Source organism: Rhinoderma darwinii, chromosome 3 (assembly GCF_050947455.1).
Source record: "Rhinoderma darwinii isolate aRhiDar2 chromosome 3, aRhiDar2.hap1, whole genome shotgun sequence".
NCBI lineage: Eukaryota > Metazoa > Chordata > Amphibia > Anura > Rhinodermatidae > Rhinoderma > Rhinoderma darwinii.
This window is the reverse complement of record NC_134689.1, coordinates 413,012,749-413,036,034: the sequence shown is the minus strand read 5'-3', so window position 1 is coordinate 413,036,034 and position 23,286 is coordinate 413,012,749. Positions and strand designations below refer to the sequence as shown.

The 23,286-nt window shown below is 35.6% G+C and overlaps 11 non-coding genes across 11 annotated transcripts; all 11 read left to right on the top strand.

The window, feature by feature from the left end:
• Positions 1–305: 305 nt before the first annotated feature.
• Positions 306–378, top strand: TRNAR-UCG (transfer RNA arginine (anticodon UCG)). The gene has a single exon. It is a non-coding gene; the product is annotated as a tRNA-Arg (tRNA).
• Positions 379–3,306: 2,928 nt separating this feature from the next.
• TRNAR-UCG (transfer RNA arginine (anticodon UCG)) lies at positions 3,307–3,379 on the top strand. Its single transcript has one exon. It is a non-coding gene; the product is annotated as a tRNA-Arg (tRNA).
• Positions 3,380–3,900: 521 nt separating this feature from the next.
• On the top strand, positions 3,901–3,973 carry TRNAR-UCG (transfer RNA arginine (anticodon UCG)). The gene has a single exon. It is a non-coding gene; the product is annotated as a tRNA-Arg (tRNA).
• A 536-nt stretch (positions 3,974–4,509) lies between these two features.
• Positions 4,510–4,582, top strand: TRNAR-UCG (transfer RNA arginine (anticodon UCG)). Its single transcript has one exon. It is a non-coding gene; the product is annotated as a tRNA-Arg (tRNA).
• A 521-nt stretch (positions 4,583–5,103) lies between these two features.
• On the top strand, positions 5,104–5,176 carry TRNAR-UCG (transfer RNA arginine (anticodon UCG)). Its single transcript has one exon. It is a non-coding gene; the product is annotated as a tRNA-Arg (tRNA).
• A 521-nt stretch (positions 5,177–5,697) lies between these two features.
• On the top strand, positions 5,698–5,770 carry TRNAR-UCG (transfer RNA arginine (anticodon UCG)). The gene has a single exon. It is a non-coding gene; the product is annotated as a tRNA-Arg (tRNA).
• A 2,266-nt stretch (positions 5,771–8,036) lies between these two features.
• On the top strand, positions 8,037–8,109 carry TRNAR-UCG (transfer RNA arginine (anticodon UCG)). The gene has a single exon. It is a non-coding gene; the product is annotated as a tRNA-Arg (tRNA).
• Positions 8,110–9,226: 1,117 nt separating this feature from the next.
• On the top strand, positions 9,227–9,299 carry TRNAR-UCG (transfer RNA arginine (anticodon UCG)). The gene has a single exon. It is a non-coding gene; the product is annotated as a tRNA-Arg (tRNA).
• Positions 9,300–10,405: 1,106 nt separating this feature from the next.
• Positions 10,406–10,478, top strand: TRNAR-UCG (transfer RNA arginine (anticodon UCG)). The gene has a single exon. It is a non-coding gene; the product is annotated as a tRNA-Arg (tRNA).
• Positions 10,479–19,871: 9,393 nt separating this feature from the next.
• TRNAR-UCG (transfer RNA arginine (anticodon UCG)) lies at positions 19,872–19,944 on the top strand. The gene has a single exon. It is a non-coding gene; the product is annotated as a tRNA-Arg (tRNA).
• A 2,338-nt stretch (positions 19,945–22,282) lies between these two features.
• TRNAR-UCG (transfer RNA arginine (anticodon UCG)) lies at positions 22,283–22,355 on the top strand. The gene has a single exon. It is a non-coding gene; the product is annotated as a tRNA-Arg (tRNA).
• The last annotated feature ends 931 nt before the right edge of the window (positions 22,356–23,286 follow it).

Sequence of the window (23,286 nt, the reverse complement as noted above, 5' to 3'; positions counted from 1 at the left end):
AAATCTGGGCACTCGGTCATTTTTACTAAATACCCGTAAATATCTAAAAAAAAACAAAACTTTTTACTCCTATATTTAAATACCACAACACACAATATTGAGAAAATGTTGTCAGAAGTGAGATTTGAATCCATACCTATATTTAAGTACTGTAAAAATGACCGAGTGCCCAATATTAAGAAAATGTTTTTTTATAAATTTGGGCACTCGGTCATTTTTACAAAATACCTAAAAATGTATAAAAAAAAATCTTTTTCTGCTAGGCTCCAGGAACTCAACATTTTCCAAAAATTAGGAACATGTGAGACCATGTGGCCTAATAGATAAGGCGTCTGACTTCGAATCAGAAGATTGAGGGTTCGAGACCCTTCATGGTCACAGCTTTTAAGTGCTCTTCAGATGACCTTCTAAGCATTTGAGTCCTTTCCTGGTTGCAACAGCTAAGGTTCAGATGCTTTCTTAATTTTATGACGTACTTGGTGTCGTTATAGGCTATATTTCTACATGATTGATAGTGAATATTTTTATATGGCTAGTCAGCAGTTACCAGAAGTGAGATTTTAATCCATGCCTATATTTATAGACCATAACACACAATATTGTCAAAATATTTATTCTTAAATCTGGGCACTCGGTCATTTTTACTAAATACCCGTAAATATCTGATAAAAAACAAAACTTTTTCACTCCTATATTTAAATACCACAACACACAATATTGAGAAAATGTTATCAGAAGTGAGATTTGAATCCATACCTATATTTAAGTACTGTAATACACAATATTAAGAAAATGCTTTTTTTATACATTTGGGCACTCGGTCATTTTTACAAAATACCTAAAAATGTATAAAATAAATCTTTTTCTGCTAGGCTCCAGGAGCTCAACATTTTCCAAAAATTAGGAACATGTGAGACCGTGTGGCCTAATAGATAAGGCGTCTGACTTCAAATCAGAAGATTGAGGGTTCGAGTCCCTTCATGGTCGCAGCTTTTAAGTGCTCTTCAGATGACCTTCTAAGCATTTGAGTCCTTTCCTGGTTGCAACAGCTAAGGTTCAGATGATTTCTTAATTTGATGACGTACTTGGTGTCGTTATAGGCTATATTTCTACATGATTGATAGTGAATATTTTTATATGGCTAGTGAGCAGTTACCAGAAGTGAGATTTTAATCCATGCCTATATTTATAGACCATAACACACAATATTGTCAAAATATTTATTCTTAAATCTGGGCACTCGGTCATTTTTACTAAATACCCGTAAATATCTAAAAAAAAACAAAACTTTTTCACTCCTATATTTAAGTACCACAACACACAATATTGAGAAAATGTTGTCAGAAGTGAGATTTGAATCCATACCTATATTTAAGTACTGTAATACACAATATTAAGAAAATGTTTTTTTATAAATTTGGGCACTCGGTCATTTTTACAAAATACCTAAAAATGTATAAAAAAAATCTTTTTCTGCTAGGCTCCAGGAACTCAACATTTTCCAACAATTAGGAACATGTGAGACCGTGTGGCCTTATGGATAAGGCGTCTGACTTCAAATCAGAAGATTGAGGGTTTGAGTCCCTTCATGGTCGCAGCTTTTAAGTGCTCTTCAGATGACCTTCTAAGCATTTGAGTCCTTTCCTGGTTGCAACAGCTAAGGTTCAGATGCTTTCTTAATTTGATGGCATACTTGGTGTCGTTATAGGCTATATTTCTACATGATTGATAGTGAATATCAGCAGTTACCAGAAGTGAGATTTTAATCCATGCCTATATTTATAGACCATAGCACACAATATTGTGAAAATATTTATTCTTAAATCTGGGCACTCGGTCATTTTTACTAAATACCCGTAAAATATCTAAACAAAAACAAAACTTTTTCACTCCTATATTTAAATACCACAACACACAATATTGAGAAAATGTTGTCAGAAGTGAGATTTGAATCCATACCTATATTTAAGTACTGTAATACACAATATTAAGAAAATGTTTTTTTATAAATTTGGGCACTCGGTCATTTTTACAAAATACCTAAAAATGTATAAAAAAAATCTTTTTCTGCTAGGCTCCAGGAACTCAACATTTTCCAACAATTAGGAACATGTGAGACCGTGTGGCCTTATGGATAAGGCGTCTGACTTCAAATCAGAAGATTGAGGGTTCGAGTCCCTTCATGGTTGCAGCTTTTAAGTGCTCTTCAGATGACCTTCTAAGCATTTGAGTCCTTTCCTGGTTGCAACAGCTAAGGTTCAGATTCTTTCTTAATTTGATGTCGTTATAGGCTATATTTCTACATGATTGATAGTGAATATTTTTATATGGCTAGTCAGCAGTTACCAGAAGTGAGATTTTAATCCATCCCTATATTTATAGACCATAACACACAATATTGTGAAAATATTTATTCTTAAATCTGGGCACTCGGTAATTTTTACTAAATACCCGTAAATATCTAAAAAAAACACAAAACTTTTTCACTCCTATATTTAAATACCACAACACACAATATTGAGAAAATGTTATCAGAAGTGAGATTTGAATCCATACCTATATTTAAGTACTGTAATACACAATATTAAGAAAATGTTTTTTTATAAATTTGGGCACTCGGTCATTTTTACAAAATACCTAAAAATGTATAAAAAAAATCTTTTTCTGCTAGGCTCCAGGAACTCAACATTTTCCAACAATTAGGAACATGTGAGACCGTGTGGCCTTATGGATAAGGCGTCTGACTTCAAATCAGAAGATTGAGGGTTTGAGTCCCTTCATGGTCGCAGCTTTTAAGTGCTCTTCAGATGACCTTCTAAGCATTTGAGTCCTTTCCTGGTTGCAACAGCTAAGGTTCAGATGCTTTCTTAATTTGATGGCATACTTGGTGTCGTTATAGGCTATATTTCTACATGATTGATAGTGAATATCAGCAGTTACCAGAAGTGAGATTTTAATCCATGCCTATATTTATAGACCATAGCACACAATATTGTGAAAATATTTATTCTTAAATCTGGGCACTCGGTCATTTTTACTAAATACCCGTAAATATCTAAAAAAAAAAAAAACTTTTTCACTCCTATATTTAAATACCACAACACACAATATTGAGAAAATGTTATCAGAAGTGAGATTTGAATCCATACCTATATTTAAGTACTGTAATACATAATATTAAGAAAATGTTTTTTTATAAATTTGGGCACTCGGTCATTTTTACAAAATACCTAAAAATGTATAAAAAAAATCTTTTTCTGCTAGGCTCCAGGAACTCAACATTTTCCAAAAATTAGGAACATGTGAGACCATGTGGCCTAATGGATAAGGCGTCTGACTTCGGATCAGAAGATTGAGGGTTCGAGTTCCTTCATGGTCGCACCTTTTAAGTGCTCTTCAGATGACCTTCTAAGCATTTGAGTCCTTTCCTGTTTGCAACAGCTAAGGTTCAGATGCTTTCTTAATTTGATGGTATACTTGGTGTCGTTATAGGCTATATTTCTACATGATTGATAGTGAATATCAGCAGTTACCAGAAGTGAGATTTTAATCCATCCCTATATTTATAGACCATAACACACAATATTGTGAAAATATTTATTCTTAAATCTGGGCACTCGGTCATTTTTACTAAATACCCGTAAATATCTAAAAAAAACACAAAACTTTTTCACTCCTATATTTAAATACCACAACACACAATATTGAGAAAATGTTATCAGAAGTGAGATTTGAATCCATACCTATATTTAAGTACTGTAATACACAATATTAAGAAAATGTTTTTTTATAAATTTGGGCACTCGGTCATTTTTACAAAATACCTAAAAATGTATAAAAAAAATCTTTTTCTGCTAGGCTCCAGGAACTCAACATTTTCCAAAAATTAGGAACATGTGAGACCATGTGGCCTAATGGATAAGGCGTCTGACTTCGGATCAGAAGATTGAGGGTTCGAGTTCCTTCATGGTCGCACCTTTTAAGTGCTCTTCAGATGACCTTCTAAGCATTTGAGTCCTTTCCTGGTTGCAACAGCTAAGGTTCAGATGCTTTCTTAATTTGATGGCATACTTGGTGTCGTTATAGGCTATATTTCTACATGATTGATAGTGAATATTTTTATATGGCTAGTCAGCAGTTACCAGAAGTGAGATTTTAATCCATCCCTATATTTATAGACCATAACACACAATATTGTGAAAATATTTATTCTTAAATCTGGGCACTCGGTCATTTTTACTAAATACCCGTAAATATCTAAAAAAAACACAAAACTTTTTCACTCCTATATTTAAATACCACAACACACAATATTGAGAAAATGTTATCAGAAGTGAGATTTGAATCCATACCTATATTTAAGTACTGTAATACACAATATTAAGAAAATGTTTTTTTATAAATTTGGGCACTCGGTCATTTTTACAAAATACCTAAAAATGTATAAAAAAAATATTTTTCTGCTAGGCTCCAGGAACTCAACATTTTCCAACAATTAGGAACATGTGAGACCATGTGGCCTAATGGATAAGGCGTCTGACTTCGAATCAGAAGATTGAGGGTTCGAGTCCCTTCATGGTCGCAGCTTTTAAGTGCTCTTCAGATGACCTTCTAAGCATTTGAGTCCTTTCCTAAGGTTCAGATGCTTTCTTAATTTGATGACGTACTTGGTGTCGTTATAGGCTATATTTCTACATGATTGATAGTGAATATTTTTATATGGCTAGTCAGCAGTTACCAGAAGTGAGATTTTAATCCATGTCTATATTTATAGACCATAGCACACAATATTGTGAAAATATTTATTCTTAAATCTGGGCACTCGGTCATTTTTACTAAATACCCGTAAATATCTAAAAAAAACAAAACTTTTTCACTCCTATATTTAAATACCACAACACACAATATTGAGAAAATGTTGTCAGAAGTGAGATTTGAATCCATACCTATATTTAAGTACTGTAATACACAATATTAAGAAAATGTTTTTTTATAAATTTGGGCACTCGGTCATTTTTACAAAATACCTAAAAATGTATAAAAAAAATCTTTTTCTGCTAGGCTCCAGGAACTCAACATTTTCCAAAAATTAGGAACATGTGAGACCATGTGGCCTAATGGATAAGGCGTCTGACTTCGGATCAGAAGATTGAGGGTTCGAGTTCCTTCATGGTCGCACCTTTTAAGTGCTCTTCAGATGACCTTCTAAGCATTTGAGTCCTTTCCTGTTTGCAACAGCTAAGGTTCAGATGCTTTCTTAATTTGATGGTATACTTGGTGTCGTTATAGGCTATATTTCTACATGATTGATAGTGAATATCAGCAGTTACCAGAAGTGAGATTTTAATCCATGCCTATATTTAGAGACCATAGCACACAATATTGTGAAAATATTTATTCTTAAATCTGGGCACTCGGTCATTTTTACTAAATACCCGTAAAATATCTAAACAAAAACAAAACTTTTTCACTCCTATATTTAAATACCACAACACACAATATTGAGAAAATGTTGTCAGAAGTGAGATTTGAATCCATACCTATATTTAAGTACTGTAATACACAATATTAAGAAAATGTTTTTTTATAAATTTGGGCACTCGGTCATTTTTACAAAATACCTAAAAATGTATAAAAAAAATCTTTTTCTGCTAGGCTCCAGGAACTCAACATTTTCCAAAAATTAGGAACATGTGAGACCATGTGGCCTAATGGATAAGGCGTCTGACTTCGGATCGGAAGATTGAGGGTTCGAGTTCCTTCATGGTCGCACCTTTTAAGTGCTCTTCAGATGACCTTCTAAGCATTTGAGTCCTTTCCTGTTTGCAACAGCTAAGGTTCAGATGCTTTCTTAATTTGATGGTATACTTGGTGTCGTTATAGGCTATATTTCTACATGATTGATAGTGAATATCAGCAGTTACCAGAAGTGAGATTTTAATCCATGCCTATATTTAGAGACCATAGCACACAATATTGTGAAAATATTTATTCTTAAATCTGGGCACTCGGTCATTTTTACTAAATACCCGTAAAATATCTAAACAAAAACAAAACTTTTTCACTCCTATATTTAAATACCACAACACACAATATTGAGAAAATGTTGTCAGAAGTGAGATTTGAATCCATACCTATATTTAAGTACTGTAATACACAATATTAAGAAAATGTTTTTTTATAAATTTGGGCACTCGGTCATTTTTACAAAATACCTAAAAATGTATAAAAAAAATCTTTTTCTGCTAGGCTCCAGGAACTCAACATTTTCCAACAATTAGGAACATGTGAGACCGTGTGGCCTTATGGATAAGGCGTCTGACTTCAAATCAGAAGATTGAGGGTTCAAGTCTCTTCATGGTCGCAGCTTTTAAGTGCTCTTCAGATGACCTTCTAAGCATTTGAGTCCTTTCCTAAGGTTCAGATGCTTTCTTAATTTGATGACGTACTTGGTGTCGTTATAGGCTATATTTCTACATGATTGATAGTGAATATCAGCAGTTACCAGAAGTGAGATTTTAATCCATGCCTATATTTAGAGACCATAGCACACAATATTGTGAAAATATTTATTCTTAAATCTGGGCACTCGGTCATTTTTACTAAATACCCGTAAAATATCTAAACAAAAACAAAACTTTTTCACTCCTATATTTAAATACCACAACACACAATATTGAGAAAATGTTGTCAGAAGTGAGATTTGAATCCATACCTATATTTAAGTACTGTAATACACAATATTAAGAAAATGTTTTTTTATAAATTTGGGCACTCGGTCATTTTTACAAAATACCTAAAAATGTATAAAAAAAATCTTTTTCTGCTAGGCTCCAGGAACTCAACATTTTCCAACAATTAGGAACATGTGAGACCGTGTGGCCTTATGGATAAGGCGTCTGACTTCAAATCAGAAGATTGAGGGTTCAAGTCTCTTCATGGTCGCAGCTTTTAAGTGCTCTTCAGATGACCTTCTAAGCATTTGAGTCCTTTCCTAAGGTTCAGATGCTTTCTTAATTTGATGACGTACTTGGTGTCGTTATAGGCTATATTTCTACATGATTGATAGTGAATATCAGCAGTTACCAGAAGTGAGATTTTAATCCATGCCTATATTTATAGACCATAGCACACAATATTGTGAAAATATTTATTCTTAAATCTGGGCACTCGGTCATTTTTACTAAATACCCGTAAATATCTAAAAAAAAACAAAACTTTTTCACTCCTATATTTAAATACCACAACACACAATATTGAGAAAATGTTATCAGAAGTGAGATTTGAATCCATACCTATATTTAAGTACTGTAATACACAATATTAAGAAAATGTTTTTTTATAAATTTGGGCACTCGGTCATTTTTACAAAATACCTAAAAATGTATAAAAAAAATCTTTTTCTGCTAGGCTCCAGGAACTCAACATTATCCAACAATGTGAGACCGTGTGGCCTAATGGATAAGGCGTCTGACTTCAAATCAGAAGATTGAGGGTTCGAGACCCTTCATGGGCGCAGCTTTTAAGTGCTCTTCAGATGACCTTCTAAGCATTTGAGTCCTTTCCTGGTTGCAACAGCTAAGGTTCAGATGCTTTCTTAATTTGATGGCATACTTGGTGTCGTTATAGGCTATATTTCTACATGATTGATAGTGAATATCAGCAGTTACCAGAAGTGAGATTTTAATCCATGCCTATATTTATAGACCATAGCACACAATATTGTGAAAATATTTATTCTTAAATCTGGGCACTCGGTCATTTTTACTAAATACCCGTAAATATCTAAAAAAAAACAAAACTTTTTCACTCCTATATTTAAATACCACAACACACAATATTGAGAAAATGTTATCAGAAGTGAGATTTGAATCCATACCTATATTTAAGTACTGTAATACACAATATTAAGAAAATGTTTTTTTATAAATTTGGGCACTCGGTCATTTTTACAAAATACCTAAAAATGTATAAAAAAAATCTTTTTCTGCTAGGCTCCAGGAACTCAACATTTTCCAAAAATTAGGAACATGTGAGACCATGTGGCCTAATGGATAAGGCGTCTGACTTCGAATCAGAAGATTGAGGGTTCGAGTCCCTTCATGGTCACAGCTTTTAAGTGCTCTTCAGATGACCTTCTAAGCATTTGAGTCCTTTCCTGGTTGCAACAGCTAAGGTTCAGATTCTTTCTTAATTTGATGTCGTTATAGGCTATATTTCTACATGATTGAAAGTGAATATTTTTATATGGCTAGTCAGCAGTTACCAGAAGTGAGATTTTAATCCATCCCTATATTTATAGACCATAACACACAATATTGTGAAAATATTTATTCTTAAATCTGGGCACTCGGTCATTTTTACTAAATACCCGTAAATATCTAAAAAAAACACAAAACTTTTTCACTCCTATATTTAAATACCACAACACACAATATTGAGAAAATGTTATCAGAAGTGAGATTTGAATCCATACCTATATTTAAGTACTGTAATACACAATATTAAGAAAATGTTTTTTTATAAATTTGGGCACTCGGTCATTTTTACAAAATACCTAAAAATGTATAAAAAAAATCTTTTTCTGCTAGGCTCCAGGAACTCAACATTTTCCAACAATTAGGAACATGTGAGACCGTGTGGCCTTATGGATAAGGCGTCTGACTTCAAATCAGAAGATTGAGGGTTCAAGTCTCTTCATGGTCGCAGCTTTTAAGTGCTCTTCAGATGACCTTCTAAGCATTTGAGTCCTTTCCTGTTTGCAACAGCTAAGGTTCAGATGCTTTCTTAATTTGATGGCATACTTGGTGTCGTTATAGGCTATATTTCTACATGATTGATAGTGAATATCAGCAGTTACCAGAAGTGAGATTTTAATCCATGCCTATATTTATAGACCATAGCACACAATATTGTGAAAATATTTATTCTTAAATCTGGGCACTCGGTCATTTTTACTAAATACCCGTAAATATCTAAAAAAAAACAAAACTTTTTCACTCCTATATTTAAATACCACAACACACAATATTGAGAAAATGTTATCAGAAGTGAGATTTGAATCCATACCTATATTTAAGTACTGTAATACACAATATTAAGAAAATGTTTTTTTATAAATTTGGGCACTCGGTCATTTTTACAAAATACCTAAAAATGTATAAAAAAAATCTTTTTCTGCTAGGCTCCAGGAACTCAACATTTTCCAAAAATTAGGAACATGTGAGACCATGTGGCCTAATGGATAAGGCGTCTGACTTCGAATCAGAAGATTGAGGGTTCGAGTCCCTTCATGGTCGCAGCTTTTAATTGCTCTTCAGATGACCTTCTAAGCATTTGAGTCCTTTCCTAAGGTTCAGATGCTTTCTTAATTTGATGACGTACTTGGTGTCGTTATAGGCTATATTTCTACATGATTGATAGTGAATATCAGCAGTTACCAGAAGTGAGATTTTAATCCATGCCTATATTTAGAGACCATAGCACACAATATTGTGAAAATATTTATTCTTAAATCTGGGCACTCGGTCATTTTTACTAAATACCCGTAAAATATCTAAACAAAAACAAAACTTTTTCACTCCTATATTTAAATACCACAACACACAATATTGAGAAAATGTTGTCAGAAGTGAGATTTGAATCCATACCTATATTTAAGTACTGTAATACACAATATTAAGAAAATGTTTTTTTATAAATTTGGGCACTCGGTCATTTTTACAAAATACCTAAAAATGTATAAAAAAAATCTTTTTCTGCTAGGCTCCAGGAACTCAACATTATCCAACAATGTGAGACCGTGTGGCCTAATGGATAAGGCGTCTGACTTCAAATCAGAAGATTGAGGGTTCGAGACCCTTCATGGGCGCAGCTTTTAAGTGCTCTTCAGATGACCTTCTAAGCATTTGAGTCCTTTCCTGGTTGCAACAGCTAAGGTTCAGATGCTTTCTTAATTTGATGACGTACTTGGTGTCGTTATAGGCTATATTTCTACATGATTGATAGTGAATATTTTTATATGGCTAGTCAGCAGTTACCAGAAGTGAGATTTTAATCCATGTCTATATTTATAGACCATAGCACACAATATTGTGAAAATATTTATTCTTAAATCTGGGCACTCGGTCATTTTTACTAAATACCCGTAAATATCTAAAAAAAACAAAACTTTTTCACTCCTATATTTAAATACCACAACACACAATATTGAGAAAATGTTGTCAGAAGTGAGATTTGAATCCATACCTATATTTAAGTACTGTAATACACAATATTAAGAAAATGTTTTTTTATAAATTTGGGCACTCGGTCATTTTTACAAAATACCTAAAAATGTATAAAAAAAATCTTTTTCTGCTAGGCTCCAGGAACTCAACATTTTCCAAAAATTAGGAACATGTGAGACCATGTGGCCTAATGGATAAGGCGTCTGACTTCGAATCAGAAGATTGAGGGTTCGAGTCCCTTCATGGTCGCAGCTTTTAAGTGCTCTTCAGATGACCTTCTAAGCATTTGAGTCCTTTCCTAAGGTTCAGATGCTTTCTTAATTTGATGACGTACTTGGTGTCGTTATAGGCTATATTTCTACATGATTGATAGTGAATATTTTTATATGGCTAGTCAGCAGTTACCAGAAGTGAGATTTTAATCCATGTCTATATTTATAGACCATAGCACACAATATTGTGAAAATATTTATTCTTAAATCTGGGCACTCGGTCATTTTTACTATATTTAAATACCACAACACACAATATTGAGAAAATGTTGTCAGAAGTGAGATTTGAATCCATACCTATATTTAAGTACTGTAATACACAATATTAAGAAAATGTTTTTTTATAAATTTGGGCACTCGGTCATTTTTACAAAATACCTAAAAATGTATAAAAAAAATCTTTTTCTGCTAGGCTCCAGGAACTCAACATTATCCAACAATTAGGAACATGTGAGACCGTGTGGCCTAATGGATAAGGCGTCTGACTTCAAATCAGAAGATTGAGGGTTCGAGACCCTTCATGGGCGCAGCTTTTAAGTGCTCTTCAGATGACCTTCTAAGCATTTGAGTCCTTTCCTGGTTGCAACAGCTAAGGTTCAGATGCTTTCTTAATTTGATGACGTACTTGGTGTCGTTATAGGCTATATTTCTACATGATTGATAGTGAATATTTTTATATGGCTAGTCAGCAGTTACCAGAAGTGAGATTTTAATCCATGTCTATATTTATAGACCATAGCACACAATATTGTGAAAATATTTATTCTTAAATCTGGGCACTCGGTCATTTTTACTAAATACCCGTAAATATCTAAAAAAAACAAAACTTTTTCACTCCTATATTTAAATACCACAACACACAATATTGAGAAAATGTTGTCAGAAGTGAGATTTGAATCCATACCTATATTTAAGTACTGTAATACACAATATTAAGAAAATGTTTTTTTATAAATTTGGGCACTCGGTCATTTTTACAAAATACCTAAAAATGTATAAAAAAAATCTTTTTCTGCTAGGCTCCAGGAACTCAACATTATCCAACAATTAGGAACATGTGAGACCGTGTGGCCTAATGGATAAGGCGTCTGACTTCAAATCAGAAGATTGAGGGTTCGAGACCCTTCATGGGCGCAGCTTTTAAGTGCTCTTCAGATGACCTTCTAAGCATTTGAGTCCTTTCCTGGTTGCAACAGCTAAGGTTCAGATGCTTTCTTAATTTGATGACGTACTTGGTGTCGTTATAGGCTATATTTCTACATGATTGATAGTGAATATTTTTATATGGCTAGTCAGCAGTTACCAGAAGTGAGATTTTAATCCATCCCTATATTTATAGACCATAACACACAATATTGTGAAAATATTTATTCTTAAATCTGGGCACTCGGTCATTTTTACTAAATACCCGTAAATATCTAAAAAAAACAAAACTTTTTCACTCCTATATTTAAATACCACAACACACAATATTGAGAATATGTTGTCAGAAGTGAGATTTAAATCCATAACTATATTTAAGTACTGTAATACACAATATTAAGAAAATGTTTTTTTATAAATTTGGGCACTCGGTCATTTTTACAAAATACCTAAAAATGTATAAAAAAAATCTTTTTCTGCTAGGCTCCAGGAACTCAACATTATCCAACAATTAGGAACATGTGAGACCGTGTGGCCTAATGGATAAGGCGTCTGACTTCAAATCAGAAGATTGAGGGTTCGAAACCCTTCATGGTCGCAGCTTTTAAGTGCTCTTCTAAGCATTTGAGTCCTTTCCTGGTTGCAACAGCTAAGGTTCAGATTCTTTCTTAATTTGATGGTATACTTGGTGTCGTTATAGGCTATATTTCTACATGATTGATAGTGAATATCAGCAGTTACCAGAAGTGAGATTTTAATCCATGCCTATATTTATAGACCATAGCACACAATATTGTGAAAATATTTATTCTTAACCCCTTAGTGACCAACAGTACGCCTTTTTACGTTCCTCACTAATGGGCTTTAGGCTAATGCGACGCCTTTTAACGTGATCGCATTAGCCTAAAGTAGCGCCGAAATTAATGATCGGGGCTCCGTTCTCTCAGCTACCGGAGGTAGCTGAGAGTTCGGGGCAACGACCAGAGACCATAACGAGTGGTCTCTGGTCACGTGACCGCCGTGAATCGCTATTTCACGGCGTTCACGCTAAACCGGCGGATAATCGCCATTTCTCTCTCCTCTCATGGAATAACTCCTTAGAGAGGAGAGAGAACGGGTAAATAGTGCGCCCCCCCCCCCCCGTCCGATTCCCCTTCATGTCCGATCCCCCCCCCCGGTCCGATCCCCCCCCCACGGTCCGATTCCCCCCCCCCCCCAAAATGGCGCCCGAGTGCGCTTTGCATAACTTACCTGTGTCGTCATCTGGCACAGCAACAATCAGGGACCGTTGTGACTGGTCCCTGATCAGGTGATCTCTGTGATAAAACCTATCACAGAGATCACTGACAGTTATTTTCAAAACACAGCCACGACATGGGCTGTGTTTCTCTCTCCTCCCATTGTAGTTGTTCTGAGAGGAGAGAGAAATCAGTCTAAGTCCTGTGCTGTGAAGAAAGAAAAAAAGTGATAAAAAATCATCGTTACATATACATACATATATATATATATAATATATCAAATCTATATTAGCGTCAGCGCTAGATTAGCGTCAGCGCTAGTTTAGCGTTAGTGCTAGTTTAGCGTTAGTTCTAGTTTAGCGTTAGTGCTAGTTTACCGTTAGTTTAGCGTTACTTTAGGGTTAGGGCTAGTTTAGCGTTCGTGTTTAGGGCCGTTTAGAATTAATTTTACGTCTGTTATATAAAAATAAAAAAAAAATATAAAAAAAAAATATATATAAAAAAAAAAAAAAATTTGTGTCGTTTTTAGGATTTTAGGTTTACTTTAGGGTTAGGACTTATAGGGCATATATATATATATATATACATACACATCTATAAATATGTCTCAGCGTATGTACAGCGCGGAGCAAGCCTACGCCTTGCTATGTTCCGACACTTCTGAAAGCGAAACAGACACCGCTTCAGAATTTGTTCCAGACAGTGACAGTGACGATTCTAATTCCACCGCTGAACCCCATAGTCCTATGGTGGTGGATACGTCAGTCGCTGTAGAGGTGTCAAGTGCAGGGCCGAGTGTTGCAGTCCCTCCCGTGATGTGGGATCCTGCACTATCATTTTCCCCCCAAGTACCCCAATTTGAAGCGACCCCAGGAATTAGTGTCGACGTCCAAAATTTTACCCCCTATAATTTTTTTAATTTATTTATATGTGATACGGTCCTAGACTTGATAGTCCAGCAGACTAATCTGTATGCTAGGCAGTTTGTTCTACAAAAGCCTGCATCTATGTACTCCAGAATGTGGAGCCCCACAAGTGTCCCAGAAATAAAAAAATTTTTAGGCATTACCCTCAATATGGGTTTGGTTAAAAAACCCTCTGTCCGGTCCTACTGGACTTGTAGTGCTGTCCACGCTACCCCTGTATTTGCAGCAGTGATGTCCAGAAACCGCTATGAGGCCCTAATGCGATTCATGCATTTTACTGATAATTCCCAAGTCCCCCCAAGAAGTGACCCAGCTTATGATCGGCTTAATAAATTAAGGCCATTAATCACCCTTCTAAATGATTTATTTTTAAAGTTGTACACCCCTGACAAAAATTTGTCAGTAGATGAATCGCTCATGAGCTTCAAAGGGCGTCTTTCCTTTCGTCAATTCATCCCTTCCAAACGAGCCAGATATGGGGTGAAATTGTACAAAGTTTGCGAGAGCACAACGGGTTACACCTGCGGTTTCAAAATCTATGAAGGCAGGGACTGCCAAATTTATACCCCAGGCTGCCCAGAAACTATTGGCACCTCTGGCAAAATTGTGTGGAACCTAATGGAGCCATTTCTGCACAAGGGGTACCACGTCTATACAGACAATTTTTATACCAGCGTTGCCCTTTATAAAGCCCTCCATGCTGCAAATACAGGGGCCTGTGGGACAGTACGGAAGAACAGAGTGGGACTCCCACAACAGTTGGTGTCCAGGCGTTTGGGAAAGGGAACATCCATGGCCCTTGCAAGTCAGGAATTGCTTGCAGTGAAGTGGGCCGACAAGAAGGATGTCTACATGCTGTCCACCGTACACACGGACACCACTGTGGCAATTACAGAGAGGGGGGCTACCACTGCAAAGCAGAAACCGGTCTGTGTAACAGACTACAACAAATTTATGGGGGGTGTAGACCTTTCCGACCAGGTGCTTCAGCCTTACCTGGTGAAGCGCAAAAATAAGGCCTGGTACAAAAAGGTAGCAATCTACCTCATCCAGGTTGCTACCTATAACAGTTTTGTTATTTTCAAAAAAGCCCAAGGAACGCTCACTTTCCTTCAATTTCAGGAGAAGGTCATTGAGCATCTCCTTTTTGAGTCCACTATACCGGCACAATCCTGCGAATCTGAGGATGTGCGCAGGCTTTCAGAGCGCCACTTTTTACACCCTATTCCCTCCACTGAGACCCAAAAATATCCCCAAAAAAGGTGTCGGGTATGTAGCAGGCATGGCAGGAGGAGGGATACCCGCTTTTATTGCCCCATGTGTCCATCAAAACCAGCCCTTTGTAACTATCCCTGTTTCGAAACCTTTCACACGGTTGCAAATTACTAGAATTTAACACAAAAAAAAATAATGGGTTGGGGGCCTTTTTAGGGAGTCAATTTCTTTATATTTTCTTTTTAGTTCGTGGGCTTTCCAAGTAGGGATTATTTCTTGTGGGAGAGGTTGTAGAGCACATTTTTTTCAGACCGTGAAACTAATTTTACCCCTTATGATTTTTTTTATTTATTTGTGGGTGATCAAGTGCTGGAATTAATTGTCCAGTACAAAATCCCACATCCACAATTTTTTTATTTTGACTGTTCTTATGACTATGTCCTGCCACATACGGCTGTTACATTCCTAATTCTGTACCGTGATACGGGCATGATCTTTTTTTTTTATTTGGAGGATCTCTAATAATCGAGCTGTTCCTTATCAATACACCATGGGCTTTGTTACGGTTCTTCTGGAAATACTCATTTTGGGGATTAGTGATCCTTTACTGTTCCTATAGATGGTTTTGGACACTGTCCTTTTATATATTCTGTAGGTGATTGGTTGTTTTGTGCACATAGCGGTTCCTACCTTGCCGGGCAGGGGTCTGTTATGGTGTACCGCGTCACTTGGCACATTCGTCCCTCATAAGGATTGATGGAGCTAAAGAGACGTTGTACAACCAGTCACTGAAAAAAAAAATCCTTGTCATGACAGCCCTGCAGGTGTTCTTCTATCTAGTGAACAGACTCGAGTTTGCAACATAGTTGGATACATTTTCCTCCATTTGTTTGAAGATATTGCCCGTCACTCCAGTACAGTTTATTTTTTCCTCTCTGACTGATTTTATATTAGGACAGAATTCTGTCCACAATGACATCATAATGGCACCAACTGCTTCTTCAGCAAGACATAGTCATAAGTACAGGCAAATACGTCTATAGCAACATGTATCCGTTATGAATACACGGCTTCACTTCTATTCTGTGCCGCACAAATTTATTAATGTGGCATATTTCTAACAAAATAACCTTCTACCACGTCTCCTCTATTTCATGTGGAAACGTAATAAAAGCTTGAAGAAAACATTATATACCCATAGTGTCTGAAATGATACCCATTATTTCCTCCTTTAAAAAATTTTTGGTCCGCATGCCCACTACACCACTAGATGAATACCTTTAGGGGTTTAGTTTTTAAAATGGGGTCATTTCTGCGTGGTTTTTTTTTGTTCAGGCAGCTCAATGCCTCTAAATGCATGATATGGGGCCTAGAATTTATTCAATTGTGCCCTGAAAGCCAAAGGGTGCTCCCTCTCTTTTTGGCCCAGCCACACGTCTAATAAGCAGATTATGGCAACAATGAGAGTATTTTTGAAAACAGGAGAAACAGGGTGATAGATTTTGGGGTGTGTTTCTTCATTTTCATGTTCGCTTTACAAAGAAATCGGTCTTCAAAGTGATACTTTTATATAAAAAGTGTTTTTTTTATTTTATTTCACCAGCTATGCATTAAATTTAGCAAAAAACTGTGGGGTCAAAATACTCACTACACCCCTAGATAAATACCTTAAGGGGTCTAGTTTTCTAAATGGGGTCGTTTATGGGGAGTTTCTATCGTTCTGGTAGTTCAAAACCTCTCCAAATGTACAGTGGGGCCTAAAACAATTTCAAGCAAAATAGGAGTCCTGAAAGCCACCGGGTGCTCCCTTTCTTTCGGGCCCTGCTGTGTGTCCAGGCAACACATTAGGGTCACAATGGGGGCATTTTTGAAAACAGGAGAAACAGGGTGATAGATTTTGGCGTGTGTTTCTTCATTCTTATAGTCGCTTTACACAGAAATCGGTCTTCAAAGTGATACTTTTATGAAAAAAGTGAATTTTTATTTTTTTTCACCTGCTATGCATTAAATTTAGCAAAAAACTGTGGGGTCAAAATACTCACTACACCCCTAGATAAATACCTTAAGGGGTCTAGTTTTCTAAATGGGGTCGTTTATGGGGAGTTTCTATCGTTCTGGTAGTTCAAAACCTCTCCAAATGTACAGTGGGGCCTAAAACATTTTCAAGCAAAATAGGAGTCCTGAAAGCCTCCGGGTGCTCCCTTTCTTTCGGGCCCTGCTGTGTGTCCAGGCAACACATTAGGGTCACAATGGGGGAATTTTTGAAAACAGGAGAAACAGGGTGATAGATTTTGGCGTGTATTTCTTCATTCTTATAGTCGCTTTACACAGAAATCGGTCTTCAAAGTGATACTTTTATTAAAAAAGTGAATTTTTATTTTTTTTCACCTGCTATGCATTGAATTTAGCAAAACACTGTGGGGTCAAAATACTCACTACACCCCTAGATAAATACCTTAAGGGGTCTAGTTTTCTAAATGGGGTCGTTTATGGGGAGTTTCTATCGTTCTGGTAGTTCAAAACCTCTCCAAATATACAGTGGGGCCTAAAACATTTTCAAGCAAAATATGAGTTCTGAAAGCCTCTGGGTGCTCCCTTCCTTTCAAGCCCTGCTGTGTGTCCAGGCAATGCATTAGAGTCACAATGGGGGCATTTTTGAAAACAGGAGAAACAGGGTGATAGATTTTGGGGTGTGTTTCTTCATTCTTATGGTCGCTTTACACAGAAATCGGTCTTCAAAGTGATACTTTTATGAAAAAAGTTAATTTTTTTTTTTTTTTCACCTGCTATGCATTAAATTTAGCAAAAAACTGTGGGGTCAAAATACTCACTACACCCCTAGATAAATACCTTAAGGGGTCTAGTTTTCTAAATGGGGTCGTTTATGGGGAGTTTCTATCGTTCTGGTAGTTCAAAACCTCTCCAAATGTACAGTGGGGCCTAAAACATTTTCAAGCAAAATATGAGTCCTGAAAGCCTCTGGGTGCTCCCTCCCTTTCGGGCCCTGTCGTGTGTCCAGGCAACGCATTAGGGTCACAATGGGGGCATTTTTAAAAACAGGAGAAACAGGGTGATAGATTTTGGCGTGTGTTTCTTCATTCTTATAGTCGCTTTACACAGAAATCGGTCTTCAAAGTGATACTTTTATTACAAAAGTGAATTTTTATTTTTTTTCACCTGCTATGCATTAAATTTAGCAAAAAACTGTGGGGTCAAAATACTCACTACACCCCTAGATAAATACCTTAAGGGGTCTAGTTTTCTAAATGGGGTCGTTTATGGGGAGTTTCTATCGTTCTGGTAGTTCAAAACCTCTCCAAATGTACAGTGGGGCCTAAAACATTTTCAAGCAAAATATGAGTCCTGAAAGCCTCTGGGTGCTCCCTCCCTTTCGGGCCCTGTCGTGTGTCCAGGCAACGCATTAGGGTCACAATGGGGGCATTTTTAAAAACAGGAGAAACAGGGTGATAGATTTTGGCGTGTGTTTCTTCATTCTTATAGTCGCTTTACACAGAAATCGGTCTTCAAATTGATACTTTTATTACAAAAGTGAATTTTTATTTTTTTTCACCTGCTATGCATTAAATTTAGCAAAAAACTGTGGGGTCAAAATACTCACTACACCCCTAGATAAATACCTTAAGGGGTCTAGTTTTCTAAATGGGGTCGTTTATGGGGAGTTTCTATCGTTCTGGTAGTTCAAAACCTCTCCAAATGTACAGTGGGGCCTAAAACATTTTCAAGCAAAATATGAGTCCTGAAAGCCTCCGGGTGCTCCCTCCCTTTCGGGCCCTGTCGTGTGTCCAGGCAACGCATTAGGGTCACAATGGGGGCATTTTTGAAAACAGGAGAAACAGGGTGATAGATTTTTGGGTGTGTTTCTTCATTCTCATGGTCGCTTTACAAAGAAATCGGTCTTCAAAGTGATACTTTTATGAAAAAAGTTAAATTATATTTTTTTATGCCTGCTTTGCATGAATTCTTACAAAAAAACTGTGGGGTCAAAATACTTACAACACCCCTTAATAAATACCTTAAGGGGTCTAGTTTTCAAAATGGGGTCACTTGTGGGGGTTTCCACCATTCTGACACCTATGAGCCTATGAAAACCTGGCTTGGTGCAGGAAAACAAAATGTACTACAAAATTTATACAATTATTACTTAACTTGTAAGTCCTCTAAATTGCTCAAAAATTATTTTTTTTTTTCAAAAGTGCTGCCAAAATAGAGTAAAGAGATGGAAATATATATTTAATAAAAAAAATTGTACAGTATGTGTGTACATATGTGACATATTGCAGTTAAAAATAGGGAAAAATGATAATTTTTACAAAATTTCTTCAATTTTTCTATTTTTTAAGTTATTTCCGCAAATCGTATCAGTCTACTTTTACCACTAAAATAAAGTACAACATGTGACGAAAAAACAATGTCAGAATTACTTGGATATTCAAAACTTTCACAGAGTTATTCTCTGATAAAGTCACACATACCAGATTTGACAAATTTGGCTTGGTCATTAAGGTCCAAACAAGCTTGGTCACTAAGGGGTTAAATCTGGGCACTCGGTCATTTTTACTAAATACCCGTAAAATATCTAAACAAAAACAAAACTTTTTCACTCCTATATTTAAATACCACAACACACAATATTGAGAAAATGTTATCAGAAGTGAGATTTGAATCCATACCTATATTTAAGTACTGTAATACACAATATTAAGAAAATGTTTTTTTATAAATTTGGGCACTCGGTCATTTTTACAAAATACCTAAAAATGTATAAAAAAAATCTTTTTCTGCTAGGCGCCAGGAACTCAACATTTTCCAAAAATTAGGAACATGTGAGACCGTGTGGCCTAATGGATAAGGCGTCTGACTTCGAATCAGAAGATTGAGGGTTTGAGTCCCTTCATGGTCGCACCTTTTAAGTGCTCTTCAGATGACCTTCTAAGCATTTGAGTCCTTTCCTGTTTGCAACAGCTAAGGTTCAGATGCTTTCTTAATTTGATGACGTACTTGGTGTCGTTATAGGCTATATTTCTACATGATTGATAGTGAATATTTTTATATGGCTAGTCAGCAGTTACCAGAAGTGAGATTTTAATCCATGTCTATATTTATAGACCATAGCACACAATATTGTGAAAATATTTATTCTTAAATCTGGGCACTCGGTCATTTTTACTAAATACCCGTAAATATCTAAAAAAAAAAAAAAACTTTTTCACTCCTATATTTAAATACCACAACACACAATATTGAGAAAATGTTATCAGAAGTGAGATTTGAATACATACCTATATTTAAGTACTGTAATACACAATATTAAGAAAATGTTTTTTTATAAATTTGGGCACTCGGTCATTTTTACAAAATACCTAAAAATGTATAAAAAAAATCTTTTTCTGCTAGGCGCCAGGAACTCAACATTTTCCAAAAATTAGGAACATGTGAGACCGTGTGGCCTAATGGATAAGGCGTCTGACTTCAGATCAGAAGATTGAGTGTTCAAGTCCCTTCATGGTTGCAGCTTTTAAGTGCTCCTCAGATGACCTTCTAAGCATTTGAGTACTTTCCTGGTTGCAATAGCTAAGGTTCAGATGCTTTCTTAATTTGATGACATACTTGGTGTCGTTATAGGCTGTATTTCTACATGATTGATAGTGAATATTTTTATATGGCTAGTCAGCAGTTACCAGAAGTGAGATTTTAATCCATGTCTATATTTATAGACCATAGCACACAATATTGTGAAAATATTTATTCTTAAATCTGGGCACTCGGTCATTTTTACTAAATACCCGTAAATATCTAAAAAAAAAAAAAACTTTTTCACTCCTATATTTAAATACCACAACACACAATATTGAGAAAATGTTATCAGAAGTGAGATTTGAATCCATACCTATATTTAAGTACTGTAATACACAATATTAAGAAAATGTTTTTTTATAAATTTGGGCACTCGGTCATTTTTACAAAATACCTAAAAATGTATAAAAAAAATCTTTTTCTGCTAGGCGCCAGGAACTCAACATTTTCCAAAAATTAGGAACATGTGAGACCGTGTGGCCTAATGGATAAGGCGTCTGACTTCGGATCAGTAGATTGAGGGTTCGAGTCCCTTCATGGCCGCACCTTTTAAGTGCTCTTCAGATGACCTTCTAAGCATTTGAGTCCTTTTCTGGTTGCAACAGCTAAGGTTCAGATGCTTTCTTAATTTGATGGCATACTTGGTGTCGTTATAGGCTATATTTCTACATGATTGATAGTGAATATTTTTATATGGCTAGTCAGCAGTTATCAGAAGTGAGATTTTAATCCATGTCTATATTTATAGACCATAGCACACAATATTGTGAAAATATTTATTCTTAAATCTGGGCACTCGGTCATTTTTACTAAATACCCGTAAATATCTAAAAAAAAACAAAAACTTTTTCACTCCTATATTTAAATACCACAACACACAATATTGAGAAAATGTTATCAGAAGTGAGATTTGAATCCATACCTATATTTAAGTACTGTAATACACAATATTAAGAAAATGTTTTTTTTATAAATTTGGGCACTCGGTCATTTTTACAAAATACCTAAAAATGTATAAAAAAAATCTTTTTCTGCTAGGCGCCAGGAACTCAACATTTTCCAAAAATTAGGAACATGTGAGACCGTGTGGCCTAATGGATAAGGCATCTGACTTCGGATCAGAAGATTGAGGGTTCGATGGCCACACCTTTTAAGTGCTCTTCAGATGACCTTCTAAGCATTTGAGTCCTTTTCTGGTTGCAACAGCTAAGGTTCAGATGCTTTCTTAATTTGATGGCATACTTGGTGTCGTTATAGGCTATATTTCTACATGATTGATAGTGAATATCAGCAGTTACCAGAAGTGAGATTTTAATCCATGCCTATATTTATAGACCATAGCACACAATATTGTGAAAATATTTATTCTTAAATCTGGGCACTCGGTCATTTTTACTAAATACCCGTAAAATATCTAAAAAAAAAAAAACTTTTTCACTCCTATATTTAAATACCACAACACACAATATTGAGAAAATGTTATCAGAAGTGAGATTTGAATCCATACCTATATTTAAGTACTGTAATACACAATATTAAGAAAATGTTTTTTTATAAATTTGGGCACTCGGTCATTTTTACAAAATACCTAAAAATGTATAAAAAAAATCTTTTTCTGCTAGGCGCCAGGAACTCAACATTTTCCAAAAATTAGGAACATGTGAGACCGTGTGGCCTAATGGATAAGGCGTCTGACTTCGGATCAGAAGATTGAGGGTTCGAGTCCCTGCATGGCCGCACCTTTTAAGTGCTCTTCAGATGACCTTCTAAGCATTTGAGTCCTTTCCTGGTTGCACCAGCTAAGGTTCAGATGCTTTCTTAATTTGATGACATACTTGGTGTCGTTATAGGCTATATTTCTACATGATTGATAGTGAATATTTTTATATGGCTAGTCAGCAGTTACCAGAAGTGAGATTTTAATCCATGCCTATATTTATAGACCATAGCACACAATATTGTGAAAATATTTATTCTTAAATCTGGGCACTCGGTCATTTTTACTAAATACCCGTAAGTATCTAAAAAAACAAAAAACTTTTTCACTCCTATATTTAAATACCACAACACACAATATTGAGAAAATGTTATCAGAAGTGAGATTTGAATCCATACCTATATTAAAGGACTGTAATACACAATATTAAGAAAATGCTTTTTTATACATTTGGGCACTCGGTCATTTTTACAAAATACCTAAAAATGTATAAAATAAATCTTTTTCTGCTAGGCTCCAGGAACTCAACATTTTCAAAAAATTAGGAACATGCGAGACCGTGTGGCCTAATAAGGCGTCTGACTTCGGATCAGAAGATTGAGGGTTCGAGTCCCTTCATGGTCGCAGCTTTTAAGTGCTCTTCAGATGACCTTCTAAGCATTTGAGTCCTTTCCTGGTTGCACCAGCTAAGGTTCAGATGCTTTCTTAATTTGATGACATACTTGGTGTCGTTATAGGCTATATTTCTACATGATTGATAGTGAATATTTTTATATGGCTAGTCAGCAGTTACCAGAAGTGAGATTTTAATCCATGCCTATATTTATAGACCATAACACACAATATTGTGAAAATATTTATTCTTAAATCTGGGCACTCAGTCATTTTTACTAAATACCCTTAAATATCTAAAAAAAACAAAAACTTTTTCACTCCTATATTTAAATACCA